The sequence below is a fragment of the Myotis brandtii genome, unplaced genomic scaffold (assembly GCF_000412655.1).
Source record: "Myotis brandtii unplaced genomic scaffold, ASM41265v1 scaffold179, whole genome shotgun sequence".
Classification (NCBI taxonomy): Eukaryota; Metazoa; Chordata; class Mammalia; order Chiroptera; family Vespertilionidae; genus Myotis; species Myotis brandtii.
The window spans coordinates 1,506,963-1,533,021 of record NW_005356635.1 but is presented as its reverse complement, the minus strand read 5'-3'; positions in this window follow the sequence as shown (position 1 = coordinate 1,533,021).

The following is a 26,059-nucleotide window of genomic DNA, read 5'->3' as shown; positions in this document are numbered from 1 at the left end:
GGCTTCTGGGGCCGGCCTGCGGCCCTGGATGGTGGCTCACGCTGGCGGCTGCGCTGTCCTGCCCTGCCTACAGTATGCAAATTAACCGCCATTTTTGTTGGTGGTTAATTTGCATATCGTGTTGATTAGCCAATGGGAGGCGAAGTGAAGGTATGGTCAATTACCATGTTTTTCTATTATTAGATAGGATTAGCTAAGATAATGTATTTAAAATGTTCTAGCTGTTACAGCTGGAAAGTGTTGAAAAGTAACTTGCTTAAGCCAATCTAGGATGCATTGGCAAACTAACCCCGGTGTTCTTGATCCAGCATCTAGAAGGGTTCAGAAATCTGGAGAAGGCGCTGTGCGTAAATTAAATAAGAGTCCAGAGATGAAACATAATTTTGAAAGGCATATTGGGGAGACAGAGAAGACTTAGCTAAAGGAACTAAGTTCTCCTCGTCTCAGGACCCCTTGCTTTTTATTAACACAATTTGTCCTAAGGCGACGTAGATATACATCAAAGGCCAGGGTTTGTATACAGAAGTATTGTCAGATTGGAGGAATTTGCCTATGACTGTTCAGGTGTTTGGCCAGTAGGAGGCAATAACATGTAGATAGAAATGCCCTGAGCTGTCTGGCAGCAAGCAATCATTTAATGCATCCTTTTCAGGTTTGGGGAAATGCCCTCAGCCACCTCCAGATGATTCAGCCCTGCTGACATGCTGGAATTGGCTTCTGGCAGCAGACTGGTGGGCAAAGCTGTGTCTAGCATTTCCCTGATGTTTCTAAAGGGTCCTCTGACCTCCTAGCCCTTCCTATGCTCTCCTGTCAAAACTGCTATAATAAAATGGATGCAATGGAGAATGCCAAGCTAAGAGAAATGTGTTTGCATTGTGGCTTTGATACTAAATAAATTATATGGCTTTGATCAAGTTCCTTAAACTCTCTTTGAGTTTCCTTATCTGAAAAATAAATACAGTGTAGGGTTTTAGGAGCTCCACTACTCTTTCCAATCCCCTTTCTATGATTCATTTAGTTCTCAGTGAACTAAGTTCTTAGTTCTTAGTTCTCAGTTCACACACTTCAGGGTGGAAACTGAGGTCTCCATTTGACAGGAAGGGAAGCTGCATGAGGAGGAGTCTTGGAGGAGTTGCCTGTGAATGAGGAGCAGGGATCTGAGCAGGGCCCTGAGATTCAGTGAGGAGTCAGGATGCTGGGTCTGAATGAGCCCAGCTCCAACTCTGATTTGATGTGAGATGTGAACACAGCCCCTAGCTTTTCTGTGATCTATTTTTTATCATTTTGGGGTGAAGATGGTAATGTAACTGTTCTCACAGTGTCATTGTTGGTATTACCAAGGAGGGTGAGCAAACATGTTTAAGGCCCACAGTTGGCATTCCAGAAGTGTTTCTTTATTCACTATCACGGTGTGGTTTAGTCAATGACTCACCTTCTCTTCCCCGGATTGGGCTATTTACCTAACAAGTATGATGCTCCAGGAACTGATCTAAGAGCTTCACTTTAATAATAACTCTATTCATCCTTATAGCAAGCCATCAAGGAACTATTATTATTCCATTAGACAGATAAGTAATCTAAGGCTCATAACCCACCCATGGTCACCCATGGACAAGATGTTTTCTGGTCTTAAACCTGGAGAACAATATTTTATTGACAAAACCTTTCTTCCCTCCCTCTCTTCTTCCCTCCCTCCTTCCCTCCCTTTCTTCTTTCCTTCCTTCCTTCCTTCCTTCCTTCCTTCCTTCCTTCCTTCCTTCCTTCCTTTTTTCCCCCTTCCTTTCTTTCTTTACATTTTGTACATTTTTTTTATCCATAGGCAGATTTTATAGGGAAAAATTACCCTGATTTTATAGGGAACAATTATTTCATTTTTAATGTACATTTGCATTCTGGGGAGGGAGAGTTTGTTCTCAGGAAAGCTTCTCCTTCCATTGGCATTAGAACCCAGTTCTCCCACATTCTTCCACTCCCATACCCTTTGAAGTTTGAGCAAGACTCACCTCTGACCCCCATGGACCCCTGGAGTGGGTGCCTAAAAATTCTTTTTAAGAGTTATCCTTTACTGAATGCTACTATGTGTGAGACACTATATTAGAGCTTTACACTGATATCTAATTTATCCTCTGTAGAAATAATAAATGGAGCTACTTTAAAATGGAGTCAGTGCTGCCATCCCAGATGAACTGCCTTGCCTATTTTATGCCTCAAATATTTGGGATGTTAAAACAAGGTAAAGTAACCTTTGAACTGGGCCTAAAGCAACACTGTGTCCCAAAGAACTATTTGCAAGGGCAATAAGAAGCAAATATTATTATTACGGGACTGATAACTTTGGAACTGAACATTAAAAATATTGTTTAGAATTAGTGTCACTATTACTTTATTTGCACCAATAGAAATGCCTTCCTTCTATTGATGTAATTGTTCCCCTTCCCTTTTTTATTAATACCCATTGCCTTTGCTTTCTAATGGGAACAGTATTTGGGCTTCCATCCAAATACTTTTGGAATAGCTATTCTTTTTTTATCTTAAATAAATGCTTATTGCTTCCCCTTTGGCTTTTTGTTTTTATGTTAACACCTCTCAACCACTTAATAGGATAGGTACTACTTTTCCATTTAAAGTCGAGGAAAGGAAAACTTGGAGGATTTCAGTACTTGCTCAATGCCAACAACTCTAGTAAGTAGATAATGCTGATTTGGAATCTATGGCTAAATTCTAAATCCATGTGCTTCAAAAATGGCTTTTCCTTCCCTTTTAATGAGAGGCAGCTATATTGGACTTCAGTAAAAGTATAAATTTAGGAGTAATATTTATGTGATGTTATTTCTGTTGGAAGGTAGAGCCCAGCTTAACAAAGAACTCTGTAGATAAAGAATCAGTAGAAATGAATGGTTAGACTAGTGGTCCTAAAATTTTTGCCAGCATTAGAGTCATTTGGAAGGTCTGTTGAAACACACATTCTGGGCCCAACCCCTGGAATTTCGGTTTTGATGGAGTCTGGGATGGTGTCTGAGTGTTTGCCTTTTAAACAATTTTTCAGGTGATGCCAATGCTGCTGGTCAGTGATTTTCAACCCAGAGGCACATTGGCATCACCTGGAAGAAATTTTAAACTCTTAGGTCTGGTCTGTTTTAATTAGTCTTGGATGAGTCCAAGTCACTGCAGGGTTTAAAAGTTCCTCAGGTGGCTCTAAAGCACAGTGAGGACTGCATAGCACTGCTTTACACTCTCCCTGTTCAGTATCAACATTCTCCCTATCCAATAGCCAGCATTCAGTTTGATTGGGATGGAGACAGGAAATTGATGAAAGACTATTTAAAATTAAGATTCTTGGCCAGTTCCTAAGAGAGCAGGTATTATGCTGTTTATGGACAGGACATGCCAGGAAGTAGGTGCCAGGGTCTTCTCCTGCAAGTTTATGTTCTTTCTATTATACCTCAAAATGCCCGAGAGTCCGTAAAATTAGCTCCAACTCTGTCCTCCCAACATGCAAATGAGGCAATCCAATGAAAACATTTATTTTTATTTTATTGCCCAGTTATTCTCAAATTGATGACTTTTATATTGGCTGCAAGAGGTCATGTTGATCTCTTTGCTCTGATAGTACTAAGTTGACAAGCATTTCACCTCTAGAGACTCTTCCTTAATATGGTGCAAGTGTTCCTTGCATTGCAGCATTCAAATTTGCACAACCCGTGTTTTCATACATTTTAACAGGACACCCCTACTCCATCTTTGGCATGACAAGCAAAGACTGCTGCCATCATCTGCCTATGGAACACTGCCAGCCGCTGATAGGTGAGGCTGCCCCAGAGCCATGAGTTCCATTTGAGCTGTTACTACCATGTTGGGCTATGTTGTGTGGGTGGGTGTGGGTGGGGTGGGGCCTGGGTAGTTTTTCCAACATTTTCTACGTTTCCGTTTTCTTATTACTTTGTAAAAGTGAGTGTTTCCAAAAGGCAAGATAGGATTAGAAATTTTATAAAATGTTTTATCTCTTACAATGGATCCCTTCTTCTATTGTCCAAGCCTATCATTTGACACTCAGACCTTTGAATGTCATCCATATATACTGAAATTTACCTTGTTCAACAAGGAAATCTATATAGCAGCCAATTTCATTACAAATAATTATGGAAATACTCACCAAAATAAATGATCTTATTTTAGATTTGTAGTTCTGTGACTTGGATTTATGGCACTGGTTCGAACAGCTTATTTAATAGCATAGACAAACATATACCCTGCAGGAAAGTGTTCAAGGTTGCAGGATTCATAACTGTACAGTTCACAGTGGGGATTCAAGGGAAGCATTGGTATTACCTATGGGAGTGTCAGAACAGGCTTAGTGGCAGAGGTAACGATTGAGGAGGGTGTTAAACTACCAGGCATAGATCCCAAGCAAAGAGAAGAAGGGCATTCTAGAGGAGCATAGACCAGAACAGCAAAACATATTGCACAAGATCAAAGTTTTTCGTGATGGTGCAAGCATTGTGTTCAAGAAAAAGGCCACAGAGATAGGCTAAGAAAATGTGCTATAAAGAAAGCAAATGATAGTTGTAAGCCATTTATAGCAGATGCTGTCGGAACCTCACCCATATCTCTTTGTACCTTAACCAGTTCACTGTGCTCCAGTGCCAACTTCAAGGTGTGCCTGGGAGTTTTGCTGGATTTGTAGAAGGTCATCCTGGTCATTCATGGCAGGCCAGAAGTGCCAAGGGAAGTAAGAGCACCCTACCTCCCAGAAGCGACTGACCGGAGTTGATATATACTATATATATATTCCCTCTCCAGTGGGATAACTAGAGACACAAGTTTTGCAGCATTTCCCTGAATATTCCAGCAGGAGGAAGCCCCAGCCATCCTGTTTCTGTATCAGTTCTCCACTTCCTTTCTGGCTGATATTCCTTATATGCCAAAATAAGCTACCAGGTGTGCTCCTAGGGGAATTTAAGCTAAAGCAACATGGTAAGGAGTGCTAGGAAGGAGTTCGAAGGTTTCAGATAAAAGTAAGTTTGAGAACCACATTGATAGCAAGTGGATAGATGAAGTGGAGGTGGAAGAAAGTGAGACCAGTGAGGAGAGAATTGATGGAGTCTAAGGGAAGACTGCGAAGTCTGAGCTGGGGACCAGGGTTTGGAGAGTGGAGGTATATGCACCAGAGAGATGTGATGGTAGACAAGGAGCTGTGGAGTGGAGGCCCTAAGGAAGACTGAGAGGGAGTGGTCAAAAAATAGCAGAAGACCAGGAGAAGGGGTTATCCACTCCAGAAGGAGACAGCTATCAACTATGGCAGCAGCTATAGAGACTTGACATTGCAATGACTATTGGATTGAGAAACACTGAATCATTAATAATCTCCCACACCTTTCAATGATGGGGACAAAATTCTTATTGTAGCAGATTGAGGAATAAATGAGGTGACTAAGTGATTATTAACCAATCTTTGGAAAAACTTCGCTATGAAAGGAAGAAGAAAGAGAGTGATTTTAAAGGCAGGGATGGTATAACTTGATGTGCAGAATGCTGTGAATGAACAAGGAGAAATGAAAAGGCTGGCAATACATCAGCTAGTAGTATAAGGTCATGAGTCTAAAAGAGATGCTGGGGAGGGGATGAGATCATGAGCATAGCCAGGAGCTTAACCTTACATTGCCAAGTTAAAGAGAAACTGTTTATATTCCAGACAGATGAAGGGGTGAAGGAAGTCAGGAAGCTACTAAGAGGGATTGGGTATCCGAAATTATTTCTTTTTTGATAGGCATTCCTGAAAATTCATATTCTTGAAGTAACTCAGAATGTTTGTTGCAGATGCAACCCTGGGTCTTAAGCTGTGTGCTACAAAAATATAAGGTGGTAAGTATAACCAAGAACTGTGAGTGAGAGTAAAAGGGAGCCAATTTGGGAAATGGAACTGTAAGGTTTATGCTGCCAATAATTTTCAAACATGTTCAGAAACAATGGAAAAAAGAATGCAAAAAATGAACTTATTTCTAAAATGCATTTTTATTTTGTTTTGCCGTTTCCCCTTGCTACTGTGATCTAAATTGTGTGGGTTTCTTGGAAATAAAAAGGCTGCATCATGTGTGTGGATTACTACTCACCATTCCAGCAGTAAGAAAGTCAATGAATGCTCTAGGTTTCCATAAGAAGGTTATTACTTCTTTACACCAACTTACTAACTTCTCTAAATTCTACCTAAGATGTGTACTAGTATACTGATCAGTCTAACATCTGTCCCTCCCTGAAAACAAAACAAAACAAAACAAGAAAAACCCCAGATTTATTAACATTAATCCTAAAAATAGCTCTCCTGACCTCTGTCTGCTGTGTACAGACTTAGCAGGTCTTAGTGTTTCAGATCTTCTTTTTGGTGTCTAATTTCCTAAAGTCCAAGAAACAGCTGTCTGAGGCCTGAGAACCAAGACGATGAACATGCAGATATGAAGGAAGTGGTTTCCTTACAAAAACAGCTCCATTTAGATCTGAGCATTTCCTCATTCTTGCCTGACTGTAGAGCTTCATAAATTGCAATCTGTGCTAAATTCAGACATGTTTTCTTACTGCTGGGGTGGGGTTACTTTCTTTAGCCTGCTTCTAGCCAGGCAAAATCTAATCAAAGTAATCTCCTTTTTTCAGTAGTTGGACATTTCAACTGTGTATCCTGTAGAAAACAACAACACATACAGAATTTGTAAATAAAACCAATAGAAAATTTTAACGCCTCCACCATTTTTAGCATTCAAAGAAGGCTTGTTATTATTTCTGCACAATAACACTTGGTATTTTAGCCATTGTTTCTTCATCAATCTGAGAAAAGTAAAGCATTCAGTCTTCTCTTGCAGTTGGGGATTCTAATAGGAGTGCACTACTTCTCTACACATTAAAACAGGAAGCACCATTTGACTGGCTGACTGACTTCTTTCTCTTAGTATCTGCTTAGCTAAAGTTTGGGTTTGATAAAATTGATGGAATCTTTATGGTCCAAGTGAAATAGAAGATGAAGCAATTAACCACTTAATTTAAACTATGTTAACAGTCAATGCAAGTAATTCTAACACTGGGCACTTTCACACCTTGAATTATTGATGAAGTCACATCTATAAAGTAGAATATTGGTGATGAGCCAGTACCAAGCTGGGTCATTTAGGACATACAGTGGACAGTTCAATTTCTAACATTTGTAGTTTTAATCCCCCTAGATGGCTTATATTAGTATTGCAAATGGCTAAAGTAGCCATTTTCAATCTTTTCCAACTTGCAATGCTATAATGTTTAACTTTATGACATCTTTCATTTCTATATTCTATATAGCATTTTTGCATTTTAATAAGTGACTTTATACTTTGCTCAGCAACTACATGCCATTTGCTTGTAAATTTCTTTCCTTTCCTTTCCTTTTTTATTTTTATTATTATTTTTTTGAGTTAACTAAAACCTCTCCAATTTGCCTTAAAGGCAGTTTTGGAAATCATTGCATTAGAAAAAGAAAAGTATAAAAAATCCTAGAGATAAGGAAACTGAGGCCAACAGAGGTTACCATTTAAAAATAGTTAAAATTGTACTTGACACTCGTGTCTGTGTCCACTGCAATGTGACTTTGAAGCTTCTTCCATTAAAAGTTAGCATCTATTTCCTCACACCTTGAGCCTGGGCTTGCATCGTGACTTCCTTTGGCTGATAGGATGCAGGAGAAATAAGGGTGCCAGGTTTGCAGCAATAAATAACTAATAAATAATTTATTTTATTTTACTTTTAAAAAATTCTCAAGGGTGATCTAGAAAATCAGCAGTACTCAGATTTTTTCCCCCTCTACTCCTGCTTCCAACTACTTGGTAAATTTTCAAATTTACTTTGCTTGTATATTGTGTAATTTCTTTTACATCTACCTCAGGAAGTTTCCTAAATATGTTCTTTCCTCTTCTGTTTTTGAGTTTTTAGGAACATCTTGGGCTGAAGTGAAATTTTTTACTATGCTATTGGGCATTACTTGTGGCACAAAGTTTTAATCCACTTAACAGCTTCTAGCACATTTATTTTTTTGGCAGGCAGGTTATGCTGTCAGCTATGTTCATACCAGCAGGCAAATTATAATAAGCAAGTAACTCTTGGAATGAATAAAAATATATTTAACCAAGGAGGGGTCTGCTTGCTGTGTTTGATAAATTTCGTGTTTGTTTGTTTTTTTGTCATCCAAAGCCATGTACATTCACATAAGATATTATCATATTTGTGGCCTGAATGGAATAATGTTATCTGAAATTTTCTATTTATTTTGGATATTTACTCATTCTTATCTGAGGGAAAATATATATATAAAAACCTAAGTGACCATCCAAGCATCCGACTGACCCACTGTGTGGTAGCTATGACGCGCACTGACCACCAGGGGCCAGACGCTCATTGCAGGAGCGGAAACCACAGGCATGGAAACATGGAACAGAATGATGAATCTCAGAGGGAAGTGGGGAAGGGAGAGGGCGGGAAGAGATTAACCAAAGATCTTATATGCATATTAGAGGCCCGGTGCACAGCTTCTTGCATCAGTGGGGTCCCTGGGCCTGGCCTGCAGGGATCGAGCCAAAACCGACACTCCATCATCCCCCGAGGGGGCCCAGATTGAGAGAGGGTGCAGGTCAGGCCGAGGGACCCCACCGGTGCATGAATCCGTGCACTGGGCCTCCAGTAATGTAATAAAATGAGTTCTGGGTCTTATAATTAGAAACCTGAGTTCAAATTCTAGATCATCTATCCATTAGTGGTATCACTTGGGGCAAGTCACTTAACTTCTCTTAAACCCAATTTCTTTATTAGTTAGGTATTTTTTTTAAATAAGATGAAGTTTGTAAAACATTTTTCAGTTGCATATTCCAATTTCTACTTCTCTTTTGAACTTACACATTTTCAATTGCTCTATTGAACTTTCTCTGCTAGATGTCCCACATCCAAATATCTCAATGTGCACCACCCAAGTTTTCATTTTTCTCCTGACTTCCCTAATTCTACTAAACTGTACAAATGTTTTGCCGGTTACTTAGGTTTCAAATCTCCAAATAAGTTTTTGATGGTTTTCCTTCATTTATCCCAACAAGTTATTCAGGTATTTATTAGTTTATGTATTTAGCCAAAGCTTATCAAATACTTGCTCTCCTCTCTGTTGCCACACATCCTTCCTTTCAGTCTCAGTCCCATGTTTCAAATCAGATTTTGCTCCATCTAGTGTCTATTTCACACTCTGCCCCTCGGGTTCAGGCAGCCAGCTTGGATCTCTCACCTAGGCCTTGACCGCATCCTGTCACTTCTCTCTCAGTGTTCTCTTTAGCTCCAGTGTCTCTTCTCTTTGGTAAGAACACCTTACTCCTACTTTGTGCCTTTCAGGACCTACCCATCCCCTTCCACCAACTAGCTTTGCCACTAAGCCAATTTGTGCCATCTCCATCTCCCTGGTGGAAGAAGAGGCTCAGCCACTCTAAGTGACCTGAGAGTGTTTCCTCATCATAATAAACATGGCCTCTTCCTTATATAATGAGAGGGATTCTGACTACCTCACCAGGTCACTGTGAAATAGGTAACGCATATGACTGGCACATGGGAGGAATTCACAACCTAGCAGCTCTTCCCAAAAACCTGGATATGATTGTGTAACACTAAGCCCAATACTCCAAACCTGAAAATTCAAAATAAAAGCAGTTTAGAATCTAATTAGGGAGATAAAGATGAAATATTTAATCCAATTTGTGCACATACATAACATAGAAAATGCAGTATAGATGGATGAGTATATTGTGAAAAGCCGAGGAGTATAAAATAGTGTTACTCAAGGAAGACAAATTGGTAGTGTCTTTTTAAAAAAATATATTTTATTGATTTTTTACAGAGAGGAAGGGAGAGAGATAGAGAGTTAGAAACATCAATGAGAGAGAAACATCGATCAGCTGTCTCCTGCACACCTCCTACTGGGGATGTGCCCGCAACCCAGGTACATGCCCTTGACCGGAATGGAACCTGGGACCTTTCAGTCAGCAGGCTGGCGCTCTATCCACTGAGCCAAACTGGTTAGGGTGGTAGTACCTTTTAAAGAAACAAATAGAATTCGTAAAAATTTCCAAATATTTAGGTGCTGAGAATTACATAGGAAAATACCTGAGAACAAAATGAAGTGTGACATTGTAGTACTAGTCTGATAAAATGGAAAGAATGTGTTTTAGGTTAAAAATTGTGTTTAGAGAAGGAAAATGGTGCCAGGTACTGCAGATTTAAATTCTTGTCTTAATCACAGAGAAATATATGCGAGCCAATGTTTCTAACATTACCCAAATTTCATTTTCAATAAAAGCTACACATTTTGTTGTGTCATTCTTAAATGGCCAAGTTAGGAACTTAATAAATTTGTAAATTCTTGATATTATATTAAAAAAGTGGTGTCTAAACCCACTTTCAAATACATTATTTTCTATCTAAAATAATATTTGTGGAGGGAAAATTTGGCTGCATGTAATCAATCATCCTCCAAGGGAGGTTGCCTGTGTTTTATTTATGAACATTAATTATATTCCCTTTCTATGTGAATTGGGCTAAAAAATCACAAATGCAGAGATCTTTAGGTTTGTCTAGCCCAAGCCTTGTGTATTTTACAAATGAGGAACTGAGAGAGGGAGGTTAAATGCCTTTCGCAAGGTCTTAGTCAGTGCAAAGATGAAACTTAAACTTCTCCCTAGGTTTTCAGTCTAATGCTTAAAAAAATATATCATGAAGAACCTAGAATAGCCATTAAAGACAAAGAGCAAAGCTGGAGTACATCCACTACCAGATAGCAAGACTTGCTCTAAAGCCATAGTAATTAGCAAAGTGTAACATTGGCACAAAGATAAGCAATGAAATATGATAGAGGTTCCAGAAACACATCCACTCTGAAACAGATGTGACGATGCCACTGCACTTCAGCAGAGAGTCAATGGTTTTCTCAGTAAATCGTGCTGGGGCAAGTAGATGTATCCTAAAAAGTTGATTCAGAATCTAACCAATTTTCATTTATAGAAAAAAGTTATTTCCATTTATAAGAAATACCAGAGATGGAAGATTAAGTCAAATGATAAAAAGAAGCCACAGAAAATTTTGAATGTGATACATTTTACAGGAACTAAGTAAATCGTGCTGGGGCAAGTAGATGTATCACTGAGAAAACAAACAAACAAACAAACAAACAAACAACCTGGACTCCTACCTCGTGCCAAACACAGATGTTAGTTTGAGAGGAGTCACAGACACTGCTCATGAAAGCTAAAACAAGCAAGCTTCAAGAATAAAACATGGAGAACATATTCATTTGAAATAGGTAAAGACTTCTTCGCTTCCCTCTCTCTCTTTCCCTGTCTCTCTTCCTTTGATACCAGATGCTTAAAAATTGGGAAAATAATGTTATCTGGATTGACCAGTTAATGTATATAATGGTAATCATCTCTATGAATTATTTCCAAAATGGCAGGTATTTTTGTACTCCACTATTCTAATGAATGTTTCTTCAAAATTTATGACTCCCCATCTGTCCTTTATTTATGAATATTTAAAAATGGACTTAAGATAATAAATGTTATTCATTAAGCTAAGACATGTCTTTGCAATGAAAGGACTGTAAGATTTATAGTTATTCCCATTTAATTTAAGGAAGCGCCATCTGGGCATAGGCTGGGGTCTGTACTGTAATTTCATACAGCAGTCTTTAAGATGTGAACATAATAGTTAGGTTTACTTCTATCTAACTTGATGGTTTTTCCTCTCCTCACTCTAATACCACTTCTTGGTCTCTGAAGTATCCAGCATGAGTTTCATGAGTTAGAACTTCAGACATCCTCTAGACTAGAATTTCCAATCGAGTGCATGGTGGCATGCTTGTATGTAAGGAATGGCTGTAGACCTGTTGAGATATCATCTCCTTTGAACTTAAAGGATAAAGGAAACTTGAAGGCATCTCAAGGAAACTTCCATTCATTTATTGTGCTGCTGTGTGAAAAATGTTAAGAGAGACATATTTTATGTTTCTTGCTTTGTGGATGAAGAAGCTGAAAAGTTTCTGAGTGTGGAAGGCGGGTCAGAGAGTTCCTTCTTTTGGGGGCTGGGTACAGATTCCAGATCCTGTGGCTTCTGTTCCAGTGCACTTGGCCCTGACACACTTCCTTCCTTCTTTCTGAGAGACAGTAACAGTCAGTGTGGCTGCTATTGGTGTGTGCTTTAATTGGAAGAAGTGATCAAATTAATTTATAATAACAGTTTGCTAAATTCTTCCTGGAATTATTTTTACATGCCTTGGTATCAATTTGCATAAAAAGCCTTTAACACAGATTCTGTCATCACTTTTCTGTAGAAGTGGAAATTGGCATTCACAGAAGTGAAGTGACGTGTTAAATGTCATAGTAAGTTGTTGAATTAAAATGCAGATCTGTCTGGCTCAAAAGTGTATGATTTTTGCACACTAGCCTAATAAGTACCTATTGGAATAAAAAGTAATGGTCAGCTTACAATGTACAGAAATTCTGCCTGCAGAAGAAGTAGTTAAAAGATAGTTAATTTTCAGTAAATGAGGAGAGACGGGTGTGAGGGGAGTTGGAATGGCTCATCTGATAAGGGCTCCTTAAAAATGGTTGTTGAATGAATTACCGAGCAGGGTGCCCACCCCATGGGTTTGTAGCTTCTTTTCTCAGAACACCTTGGAAATGCCTCTGAAGAATTTAGGCAATGGAGGCATTTGCTGTGTGCCTACCAGGATCTACTATCTTCTTTGAATTAACAATGGCTTTTGAGGAGTGGGTGTCCTGGTGTCATGTAAAAAACCTCAAAGACCTTTGCAAAAAGGATATTTTCTTGTTTTTATTGCTTCTACCAGGCACAGGAGTCAGAAAAATTTCAGGGTGAAGAATAAAGACAAATTTTTACAAAGATTTTAAAATTTGGATACTGATATTATCTTTAGATTCTCCCAGTAGCCACCTCCTCCCTAATGACAGGAGTCCATGTAATTAAAGTATCATTGACCCTAAATTTTACTACCAATAGGTGGTTTGAAGAAACAAGTTCCCTAATCATTATACATACACTAGAGGCCCAGTGCACGAAATCTGTGCAAGAGTAGGCCTTCCTTCCCCTGGCTGCCAGCACTGGCTTCCCTCTGGCACCCGGGACCCCTCACAGCCCTGGGTTCGACCAGAAGGTCATCTGGAAGGATGTCTAGTCTAATTAGCATATTATACTTTTATTATTATATATGGGGTTGGGTATGTAGGAAATAACTGGTTTCTTAAAACCAGCAAATGAGAGTCAAAGAGGAAAAAAAAACAGAGAAATACCATGGCCCATAGACTTGGCCTTCCAGAAATAATTACAATATGTTAGCCTTTTCTTAGATGAATGGCTGAATCTAGATCTGAGGAGGAAAATGTACAAAGTGAGCCAGGGCCATTCTGTTGTGCTGGAATTCAAACAAGTCAAAGAACAGTAAGCTGTTCTTTGCTAGAGCATGTTCACTGAAAGGCTCTCAATGACTGAGATAGGACAGATTGTGCCTCAAAACAATATGAAAGCATTAACTGAAGCACATTGCATATATAAAATTCTATAAGCTCTTAATGTCATAATAAAGAGAAAGAGAAAGAAAAAGGACAGGAGGAGGGAGAGGAGGAGTGGGGAGAAAAACAATAATTCATGGGGTGCCACTGAAAAAATAACTAGAGCACTAAGTTCTCACTCGGACCTTGTCATGTGTGCCTTTCCATCTGGGTGCTCTCTTTTAGGTTAACCGTAACACTACCTGATGAGAGAAATTTTCACTTCACAAAATGTTTCTACTAGTTAATGTGGAATGACATACAATTAAAAAAACATTATTTTGTAGCTCCTGATGAAATAGTATTTGTTTGGGTAATCAATAGATGGGACTATCTTAATATCAGCAAAAATGAGAAATATTGAGTACCCCATAATATGATAAAATATATCACTCAGCATCACCTATGTAATGTTCTTCTAAAAAGTTGATTCAGGGGCGGAGCGGTCGACGCACGGAGATTTATAAGAAATACCAGAGATGGAAGATTAAGTCAAATGATAAAAAGAAGCCACAGAAAATTTTGAATGTGATACATTTTACGGGAACTAATATCTGCAACAAGTTAGTGGCAAGGGAGAGAGAGAGAGAGAGAGAGAGAGAGAGAGGGGGGGAGGTTATTTGGATCTTGATACAAATATAAAAAATGAAAAGATACTTTTTAAATAAAGATTATTGGAAAATTTTACTATGGAAAGTATTTTAACTATCTTGTCAAGTAACAAATGACTACAGAACTTAGTGGCTTAAAACAACAATTTATTTTCTCACTATTTTGCAGGTAGTCCAGGCCTCTGGACAGCACTCTGCTCCATCAACATATCTTGGGTGGCTCGTCGGGGACTCGAGGACATACTTCCAAGAAGGCCTCACTCAGGGTGAGCACACCGGTTGTCAACTTGAGAGAGCAGCTGGGCTGTCGGCGGAGCCCTGGGATGTTTTGTAACTAGGTCTTTTCATCTGCTGCTTGGGCTACCTCACAATAGGACAATTGAGTCCCAAGGAGAAAATGGAAGCTGGCAGTCCTCTGAAAGGCAAGGCTTAGATCTAGCACAATACTCCTGCTATATTCCATTTATCAATGCAGTCTCAGCTTCAGCCCATTTTCAAGGGACCGAGAAATAGACTCCATCTCTCTGTGGGAGGAGTAAAGGGAGGTATTCGAAGTTACCAAGGAATAATCTTTAAGTGTAGCAATGGCACTCCGATTATGTATGAAAATGTCAAAAAATTTAGAGATACAAAGTGAAGTGTGTAAGAGAGAAGTGACATGACATCTGGGGTATAAAATACTGAAGTAGGAGAGAAAATAAAGATAAAATGGAATAGATGAAGGAAACTGTTGTAAAATCTTGATGTTTTTTTAATTTAGGTGATGGTAATATAGAGGGATTATTGAATTCTATATTTGAGTATGTCTGAAAATTTATAATCAATTTTTTAAAATATTGGGACTTGAACTAATAATGTAGCTTCTAAAAGAGACAAAAGGAAGAGACTTGACGTTCTATTTTATCTGGTCTTGATTTTAATAAAATTTCAATATTACATCTGCTCAAAATGTACCTTAAATAATATCGCCCAGGAATTCTAACTTGGGAAAGCAAGCAGAAGTTACAGGCTGATGAAGCTGTTGGGAGGGATGACAAAAAGGCAGGCAAACACAGGGCTGCTTGACATTGGCGCTGACCTTGGTCCTTTTTCTTCTGAAAGCAGCTGGGTGAGGACTTAATGCTTCAAGCTTGTGTGTCCATCTTCAGACCATGAAGGGAAGGGAAGGACATTTGCAGACAATGGCCATGACTCTGACTTCACTAGCCTTTTGATATATTTTAATATATTTTTGATATATTCGTTTGATATATTTCCAAAAAAAGAATATATAATTAAAGAACTTGGAACACTGTAGATGCTCTTTCCAAAGGTATTAGAAATAAATGTTTTTTAAAGGAAAATTAAGTCTAGAACCAGCTGAAGAAGAAACATATTTGCAAGATCTGAGTTTAACTTTCCAGCAACTCTACTTCTGGGTCTGTGATCAAAAGAATGAAAAGCAGGGTGCAAATAGATTATTTGCACACTCATGTTCATGGCAACATTAGTGACAGTAGCCAAAAGGCAGAAGGAACCCAAGTGTTCCCCAACAAATGAATAAACAAAAGGTGGCATATATACATATAATAAACTGGACGCTGGGAGCATGGATTCGTGCACATTGAAAGGAAATTAATTAGAAGGTGGCCAGCAGGGCCGGACTGGGTGAGATGGGCTGGACATGCCCTGGAGCCAACCTCTCACAGTCTCTCCCCAGCCCGTTGCACCTGGGGCAGCGCCGGGGCTTGAAGGGCGTCTTCGGAATGAGCAGGATCCCTCCGGCAGGTGGAGTCCCTTGGCCTGGCCTGCGGGGATCAGGCCGAAACTGGCAGTGTGACATCCCAGGGCACTCTGCAAAGTTGCTGTCCCTCAGCAGCTCATCAATCTGAAAATTTCTTTTTTTAAAAAAGTGTCAAATTGGCATTTACATAGTGTGTTTTTTCAAGCCACTAGTCTGAAGAGATGTCTCTGAAAAAAGTGTTTTATGGTCATAATAAGTTTGGGAAAAGTTTCATAGCACATCCCTTTTGGTGGTTTCTCATTCTATAGTACCACATTAAAGGCACTGCAACATCCTGCAATAAAGAAATGTTCCTTGCTCAGCCGGCATAGCTCAGCGGTTGGGCATCGACCTATGAATCAGGAGATCACAGTTCGATTCCTGGTCAGGGCACATGCCCAGGTTGTGGGTTTGATCTGCAGTCTGAGGTGTGCAGGAGGCAACTGATCAGTGATTCGCTCTCATCATTGATGTTTCTATTTCTCTCTCCCTCTCCCTTCCTCTCTGAAATCAATTAAAAAAATATATATTTTAAAAAAAGAAATGTGCTTAACCTTGTTTACTCTAGTGTTGCCAAACTTAATTGATGTGAAGCAGTTTTGTTTTTTTTAATTGAAGTAGACATTGGCAAATTCTGACCTAGAGCAGGAGCTTGCAGTCTATGGACTATGGTCCAAATTTGGCCCCCACTGTCTATTTTTGTATGGCCTGGGAGCTGGGAATGGGTTTTTGCATTTTTATTTATTTTTATGTTATTATTACTTTTAAAATATATTTTTAAATATATGTTTATACCACATTTTGCTTGCCCATTCTTTCATTGATGGACATTTGGGTTGCTTCCACATTTTAGCTCCTGTGAATAATGCAGATATTAACATGGGTGCACAAGTATCTCTTTGAGGCCCCACTTTCAATTCTTTTTGGATATATGTCCAAAAGCAGAATTGCTGGATTATATGATAATTCAATATTTAACTTTTTGAGGAACCACCAGACTGTTTTTCACGGCAGCAGTACCATTTTACATTCCCACCAAAAGTGCACAAGGGCACCAATTTCTCCACCTCCTTACCAACACTTGTCATTTTTTGTTTTGTCTTGTTTTGTTTTAATAGTAGCTTTGATACTGTGATATATAAGACAGTTTGTCTTTACCACAATTTCTGGCTCACAACTCCCCCGAGGTTATTTGGATCTTGATACAAATATAAAAAATGAAAAGATACTTTTTAAATAAAGATTATTGGAAAATTTTACTATGGAAAGTATTTTAACTATCTTGTCAAGTAACAAATGACTACAGAACTTAGTGGCTTAAAACAACAATTTATTTTCTCACTATTTTGCAGGTAGTCCAGGCCTCTGGACAGCACTCTGCTCCATCAACATATCTTGGGTGGCTCGTCGGGGACTCGAGGACATACTTCCAAGAAGGCCTCACTCAGGGTGAGCACACCGGTTGTCAACTTGAGAGAGCAGCTGGGCTGTCGGCGGAGCCCTGGGATGTTTTGTAACTAGGTCTTTTCATCTGCTGCTTGGGCTACCTCACAATAGGACAATTGAGTCCCAAGGAGAAAATGGAAGCTGGCAGTCCTCTGAAAGGCAAGGCTTAGATCTAGCACAATACTCCTGCTATATTCCATTTATCAATGCAGTCTCAGCTTCAGCCCATTTTCAAGGGACCGAGAGATAGACTCCATCTCTCTGTGGGAGGAGTAAAGGGAGGTATTCGAAGTTACCAAGGAATAATCTTTAAGTGTAGCAATGGCACTCCGATATGTATGAAAATGTCAAAAAATTTAGAGATACAAAGTGAAGTGTGTAAGAGAGAAGTGACATGACATCTGGGGTATAAAATACTGGAGTAGGAGAGAAAATAAAGATAAAATGGAATAGATGAAGGAAACTGTTGTAAAATCTTGATGTTTTTTTAATTTAGGTGATGGTAATATAGAGGGATTATTGAATTCTATATTTGAGTATGTCTGAAAATTTATAATCAATTTTTTAAAATATTGGGACTTGAACTAATAATGTAGCTTCTAAAAGAGACAAAAGGAAGAGACTTGACGTTCTATTTTATCTGGTCTTGATTTTAATAAAATTTCAATATTACATCTGCTCAAAATGTACCTTAAATAATATCGCCCAGGAATTCTAACTTGGGAAAGCAAGCAGAAGTTACAGGCTGATGAAGCTGTTGGGAGGGATGACAAAAAGGCAGGCAAACACAGGGCTGCTTGACATTGGCGCTGACCTTGGTCCTTTTTCTTCTGAAAGCAGCTGGGTGAGGACTTAATGCTTCAAGCTTGTGTGTCCATCTTCAGACCATGAAGGGAAGGGAAGGACATTTGCAGACAATGGCCATGACTCTGACTTCATTAGCCTTTTGATATATTTTAATATATTTTTGATATATTCGTTTGATATATTTCCAAAAAAAGAATATATAATTAAAGAACTTGGAACACTGTAGATGCTCTTTCCAAAGGTATTAGAAATAAATGTTTTTTAAAGGAAAATTAAGTCTAGAACCAGCTGAAGAAGAAACATATTTGCAAGATCTGAGTTTAACTTTCCAGCAACTCTACTTCTGGGTCTGTGATCAAAAGAATGAAAAGCAGGGTGCAAATAGATTATTTGCACACTCATGTTCATGGCAACATTAGTGACAGTAGCCAAAAGGCAGAAGGAACCCAAGTGTTCCCCAACAAATGAATAAACAAAAGGTGGCATATATACATATAATAAACTGGACGCTGGGAGCATGGATTCGTGCACATTGAAAGGAAATTAATTAGAAGGTGGCCAGCAGGGCCGGACTGGGTGAGATGGGCTGGACATGCCCTGGAGCCAACCTCTCACAGTCTCTCCCCAGCCCGTTGCACCTGGGGCAGCGCCGGGGCTTGAAGGGCGTCTTCGGAATGAGCAGGATCCCTCCGGCAGGTGGAGTCCCTTGGCCTGGCCTGCGGGGATCAGGCCGAAACTGGCAGTGTGACATCCCAGGGCACTCTGCAAAGTTGCTGTCCCTCAGCAGCTCATGCATTGAGCGTCTGCCCCCTGGTTGTCAGTGTGTGTCATAGCTACTGGCTGGTCAGCCAGCTGGCCTGTCGGCTGGTCGCTTGGGCTTTTATATATATAGAGAGATATTATTCAGCCTTAAACAGAAGAAATTTCTAACATGTTCCGTACCATGGGTGAAGACATTAGGCTAAGTAAAGTAAGCCAATCACCAAAGGATAAATATTATAAGATTCCACTTACATGAGGTACCTATTTAATTAGCAAAATTCAAAGAGACAGAAAGTAGAATGGTGATTGCCAGGGCATGGAGGAGGGACTAAAGGGGATTTAGTGTTCAGTGGGTAGAGAGTTTCAGTTTTACAAGATGAAAAAGTTCTAGGGATGGATAGTAGTGATGGTTGTGCAATAATATGAGTACTCAGTGCCACAAAACTGTATTCTTAAATATGGTTACAATGGTAAATTTTAGATTATGCATATCTTACCACCATAAAAATGTGCTTATCTTAGTATCTTGCCATATAAGAGAGCCAATATTTTTCTTAATGCAAGAGAAAATAGGGATGAGACAGAGCCCTGACCTACCACCTTTGGAAGGAAAAATGATATATTTATTTTTAGGGTTTGCTTCATATTTTCAATTTAGTTAGCTAGGCCTACAGTTGTTTTCATTACTTTTTTTTTCTGCAGATTTTAGGAATATTATCACTACCTTTGAAATCTGTTTCTACAGATCATGGTAAGTCTCATTCTTTTATTTTATTAGTTAGGGTTCCTCATTAATTTAGGAAACTGTTCAATAGAGACCTATCTCATTTGATAATGGTCTCTGAATCCCCTGGATTGTGGCAGGCATTTTACTTTGTAATAATCTCCAATGAGAACTGTCCAAACAGCTGTGAAGGCAAGAGAGAGCTACAAGGGACAGTAGTATTTTTTAAGTAGCAAGGGACTGAAGCTGACAAAAATGAATCTTTTCCGCTTTTCACTGGTAAGTTTCTTTACATGCACCATTTATATTCTCATTTGTATTTATTGTGTCAACTAAAAAAATGAAATTAGGGTATACCCATGCTTCCTATATGGTAATATTAATACATTTAGGATTTTGTAACAAAGTCCACATCGTAAAGAAGAGAAAGGATGTTTTCATTAAAGCACATAAGCCAACACTATTCAGAGGCAAGTAATTTACAAATAAAAGAGACATTTATCTACAACAGTTACTAGTTGTTTAACATTTTGATGCTGAATTTGTAAGTATGTATGTAAGTTGTATTTTTGAGCAAGTATTTTCTTCTGTTTATTATAAATATGAGAAAAAAATTCAAAATATGCTGCCTGTGGGTTGCTTGTGCTGCTTTGAAACATCCTAGGAATAAAAATCTCTTCATTATTTGAGAAATAAATTCCATTCAATGTTGGCTTGGTTACACTACCATGGAGCAGCGTTCTGAGTTACACAGCACTGTAAATACAAGGTACAAAAGATTAATCCAGTACTGCAGATGTGCTCATTCAAGGGTGCATGCACTGCTCCAATTCTATTTTACATTATTACTTTTCTTTTTCTTTAGCCTAAAGTAGATCAGAGAAAGTTAGCAGGTAGTCATAGATGTGAAAATACTTTCTAATTTTGACCTGCAATTGTGACCACCTGCCAAAGCTAAAACTGGATTTCAAAAATAATTTTATTCATTTCTACCTGTGCTTACAGCAGGGCACTATGCCTATTCATTGGTTTTTCAAGATGTCAATGGAAGATCCCTGTCATTTGGGGAAATAAAATGGTTTACGTTGACGTTTGTTTTTCTACATTGCAAATAAGATGAACATAAGTGCTAGAGATGGCACTGACATTGGCTGTAATATTTAAACAGGAGGCATTTTAAGCCAGATGAGGGATTTAATCTTAGAGCATCTTGAAAAATAAAATGCAATTGTGAATTGTGGTGGCTGAATCATCGAGTTCAGGTTGCCTAGAGAGTCCCAATTTACAAAGTAACTGCCAGCGCTCAACTTTGCTTTGTGCTATATAAATCTGACTGAAGAAATCTCATTTTAGGTGATTTAAGTGGTATTGTGCATTCTTTTCTAGTTGATCTAAAAGAGTTATATGTGGTTTTATGTGAATATACTTCCATGGAAATAGGCAGTGTGGTAGCAGAGGTGACTGTGTTTTGAAATCACTGTGGAAGGTACTATAATCAGTATGCTAATGTTTCTATCACATAGCATAGCTTGGTATAGTGTGGCATACATTTGTAATCCTGCTACTAAAGACATATAACCATGTAATGAGCATAATTGCCTTTCCCTGTGATATAGGGAAAGGAACAAATACTCAAACAGGATTGCTTTAAAGTCATGCCTCATAAATTCAATTTGACTATAGCTCTTTTTCTTTTAAAGTTATCCTAAAAAAAATTACTTGCTCAGAAACATACTGGATCAGACTGAACCATCACAAGCACTGAATTATTTTGTCCAAGCATTCCAAAGTTTATATATTATCAAAATAAGTTGCTTCAATAAGAAAATGTCTGCAAGGTACTTGGAAAAAAATCAGAACCATTTTAGGTGTTCTGTATTCCTTCTTTTCACTCAGGGTTTTATGATACCCCACTGTGCTGTTATGAACTCTGAAAAGGGGTTGGAGTTACAACTTTTGCCAGGAATTGTGCATAATTCAAAGCATGTTTTACTTTGTCTATGAATGTAAACATATGGGCCACTGCATTTTAAAGAGATTAAAAATCACTGATTTAGTGGAAAGAAGGATTGCAGCATTGTAAAGTGGAGGCCTATATGAATATACTAGAGGCTCAATGCATGAAATCTGTGCAAGAGTACTCCTTCCTTCCCCCAGCTGCCAGCGCTGGCTTCCCTCTGGCACCCGGGACCCGAACTTTCCTCTGGTACCGGGACCCGGACTTCCCTTGCAGCCCTGGCTTCATCCAGAAGGTCGTCCAGAAGAATATCCAGTCTAATTAGCATATTACACTTTTATTATTATAGATATTTTGACCTTTAAGTCCCTAGGGTAGAGGTGATTTTAAACATTAAGCAACACATAAAGATTACCACTAAGGAAAGCCAGTGAAAGAGTTAAACATTCTCTTATTTAAGTATAGGGGGGAAGTGTAAATCTTTTAGTAAATGGAGTTTTTAAGAGAAATATAAGACAAATTTAATGAACTACCCATTCTGAACCAAGAATACTATAAATAATCCATTAAAGGTGATAGCTATTTCAGATCTATAAACTAAAAAGGAGGTCTATCTTTTGAAGGGAAGGCAGGAACATCCTTTTGACTCTGGAATTTTTCTTAGAGTTTTACACTGTGGTAAGGCTTAAAGCTTGTTCATTAGAAGCAAGATTATTTTTTGTTGAACTCATCCCATAGTTATTGAGCATAAGATTACCAATCAATTATCTGGGCACCATTTCTTCAGTCATTTGAAATGCTGTCTCTATCTTTATTTGAACTCTCTATCTTATCCAACTGGCTAATCTCTAAAGGATGTTCCTGCCTTCCCTTCAAAAGATAGACCTCCTTTTTAGTTTATAGATCTGAAATAGCTATCACCTTTAATGGATTATTTATAGTATTCTTGGTTCAGAATGGGTAGTTCATTAAATTTGTCTTATATTTCTCTTAAAAACTCCATTTACTAAAAGATTTACACTTCCCCCCTATACTTAAATAAGAGAATGTTTAACTCTTTCACTGGCTTTCCTTAGTGGTAATCTTTATGTGTTGCTTAATGTTTAAAAAGTCCAAATTTTTTACTGCTGTATAGTATTCCATGGTGTAAATGTAACACAGCATTTTTACCCACTCATCTACCAATGGGTACTTGGTGTTTCTTTCTTTCTTACCCTTTGAGATGGCATGGAGGGACCTGGAGAGTATTGTAGTAAGTGAAATAAGCCAGTCAAAGAAAGACAAGTATCACATGATCTCACTCATATGTAGAACCTAATGAACAAAATAGATCCATAGAAGCGTAGAACAGACTGTGAAATTTCAGAGGGAAGGTGGGGGAGGGTGAGTGGGTGGGAAGAGATCATTCTGGTATTATTTCTAATGTCCATGTAATTCTTCTACTTAAGTCTTCCAAAGGTTTTGATAAATAAAGCTAACAAGGTTAAGAAAGTTCTATCTTTTTGCAATTTGCTAAAGTTTTTATTATGAATGAATAATAACTTTTTCAAATGCCTTAGAATATTTATTGAAACAGTAAACTTTTTTTTTAATATTCTAATGTGTATTTAAATGTTGAAACACCTTTATATTCCTACTAGAGGCCCAGTGCACAAATTTGTGTACCAGTGGGGTCCTTCAGCCTGGCCATCTTGCCCAGTCCTGATCGGGGTCGATCTGGGCAGCCGGCCTGGGGGAAGGACTGCAGGAAATTGGCCAGCCATGGGAGGTTGGCTGTGGGAGCGCACTGACCACCAGAGGGCAGCTCCTGCATTGAGCGTCTGCCCCCTGGTGGTCAGTGTGTGTCATAGCGACCAGTCGACTGGTCATTTGGTTGTTCAGTCATTTGATTGCTTAGGCTTTTATATATAGAGAGAGGCCCAGTGCATGAAATTCATGCACTGAGGCGGGTCCCTCAGCCTTGTCTGCCCCCTCTAACAGTCCGGGAACCCTCAGGGGATGTCCTACTGACAACTTAGGCCCGCTCCCCCCGGGGGGAGCGGGCGTAAGCTGCAGTCTGGCCTCCCTCTGTGGGAGGTGACCAGGCTGATCAGGGGAAGGCGCCACCCCCATCACCCTGCTGCTGCTACCACTGCCGGCTACCACAGCTGCCAAGGTGTTTTCATCAACACAGACTCCAGTCCCTTCACCATAAAAAAAAAATGACAACTTTCTTTAGGCATTTTCAAGATGTCTCTTTCATAGGATATGACATTTTTTTCTTTCTTTCTTTTTTATCCTCACCTAAGGATATTTTCCCATTGATTTTTAGAGAGCGTGGAAAAGAGAGGGAAACTCAGAAACATTAATGTGAGAGGCACACTTTGACTGGTTGCCTCCTGCATGAGCCCTGACCTGGGCCCTGGCCAGGGAAGAGCCTGCAACCTAGGTAACATGCCCTTGATCAGAATCGAACCCAGACCCTGTGGAATGCAGGCTGAGGCTCTATCCACTGAGCCAAACCGGCTAGGGCAGGATATGACATTTTTTAGCCCCTCCAGCAGTGGACCTTCGTGTTTTCCTCCAGGAATGAGGTGGAAAAACCCTAGATTACCTTCATGGATTCTTATTACCCAAGCAAGTGGCATGCCGCAAGCTTAGCCAATGAGAGGTCAAAAAAGGTGTTTCCTCTGCAGCTTCCAAGCAGAAGCAGGACTGCTGGTGCACCGAGGCCATGGGGCTGCTGCGGGCTGGGCCCCCCTGCAGGTTTGTGTCTCCACTCTGGCCCCCAGCAGCCCAGCACTGTGGCTGTGGGGCTGCTGGGAACCAGGTTTGTGTTTATGCTCTGGCCCCCAGGAGCCCAGCACTGTGGCTGTGGGGCTGCTGGGAACCAGGTTTGTGTCTCTGCTCTGGCCCCCCTGCATGTTGTTCTCTCTGGCTCCAGGGCTGGGCATGTTTCACCCTGTGTGTTGTTCTCTCCAGCTCCAGCTCCAGGCCCATGCCCGGCCCCTCCTCCTGAGCTGATTGTGACCGTTATAGCGTCCTGGCCTAATTTTCATATTACCTCTTTTTATATATAGACTAGAGGCCCAGTGCATGAAATTCAAGCACTCGGGGGTGGGGTGGGGTGGTCCCTCAGCCCGGCCTGCAACCTCTCACAGTCCGGGAGCTGTCGGACATCCTTAGCACTGACATGGAGGTGGGAGAGGCTCCTGCCACACCGCTGTGCTCGCCAGCCATGAGCCTGGCTTGTGGCTGAGCAGTGCTCCCCCTGTGGGGGCGCACTGACCACCAGAGGTTAGCTCCTGCATTGAGCATCTGCCCCTGGTGGTCAGTGTGCATTATAGTGACCAGTCATTCTGCTGTAAGGCCAAAAATGGCTCTCCGACATCCCTCCAAGGGGATCCTGGATTTCAAGAAGGTGCAGGCCAGGCCAAGGGACCCCACTGGCGCATGATCGGGGCTGAGGAGGGTTGTGAGAGGTTGGCCACTGGGGAGGGACCGCTGGAGGGGTCCAGGGCATGTCTGGCCCATCTTTCTCAGTCCTGATTGGCCAGATCACAGCAGCAAGCTCACCTACTGGTCAGAGCATCTGTCCCCTGCTGGTCATTGCATGTAATAGCAACTGGTCAGTGAACATCATAGCGAGTGGTTGAGCGGCCTTAGCATATCATTAGCATATTACGCTTTGATTGGTTGAACAGCAACGGGATGACCAGACACTTAGCATATTAGGCTTTTATTTGTAGGATATCAAATACTGATTGGTCATGATATATTTTTATATACATTATTAAATTTAATGTTTATCATGATATTTGGGATTTTTAAAAACTATGTCCTAAGTAAAATTGGTCTATAGTTTTCTTGAATTGAAAAAAAAAATTATGTCATTTTATTTTTCTAGAATTCTTAATAATTCTATGTCCTAGTATCTCAATATAGCCTCCATACTTCTACCTGAATGTCATGTGTGTTATGTATTATCTTTCTATTCTACACCTTTGATGAGAACTCCTCAGCATTTTCTAATTTTTTTGAGAAGTGTAGAGCTCATTAAAATTTTAATTATTTACTATAAATTTTTATGAATATTCATTTTCATATGCTTATTTTTCTCTTCTCTTCTCTGTCCCTCTCCCTGTGTCTCTGACTCTTTTCTCCCTCTCCCACTCCTCCCTCCAACATCTACCCTCTCTCCCTCTTTTTTTTTCTCTCTCCTTCCTGGCCTCTTCCCTTTGCTTCATCGAGTTGTGAGTCAAAATCTCAAGTCTGTCTGAGGCCCCAATTTAGCATCAAGGCTTGTATTGCTGGTCCAGAAATCTCATCCAGAATGCTGGCTGTGTTGTTGAATTTTGCTTTTCTGGCCTGCAGCTTCTTAGAACCAAAAGCCTCAATTGTTGGAAG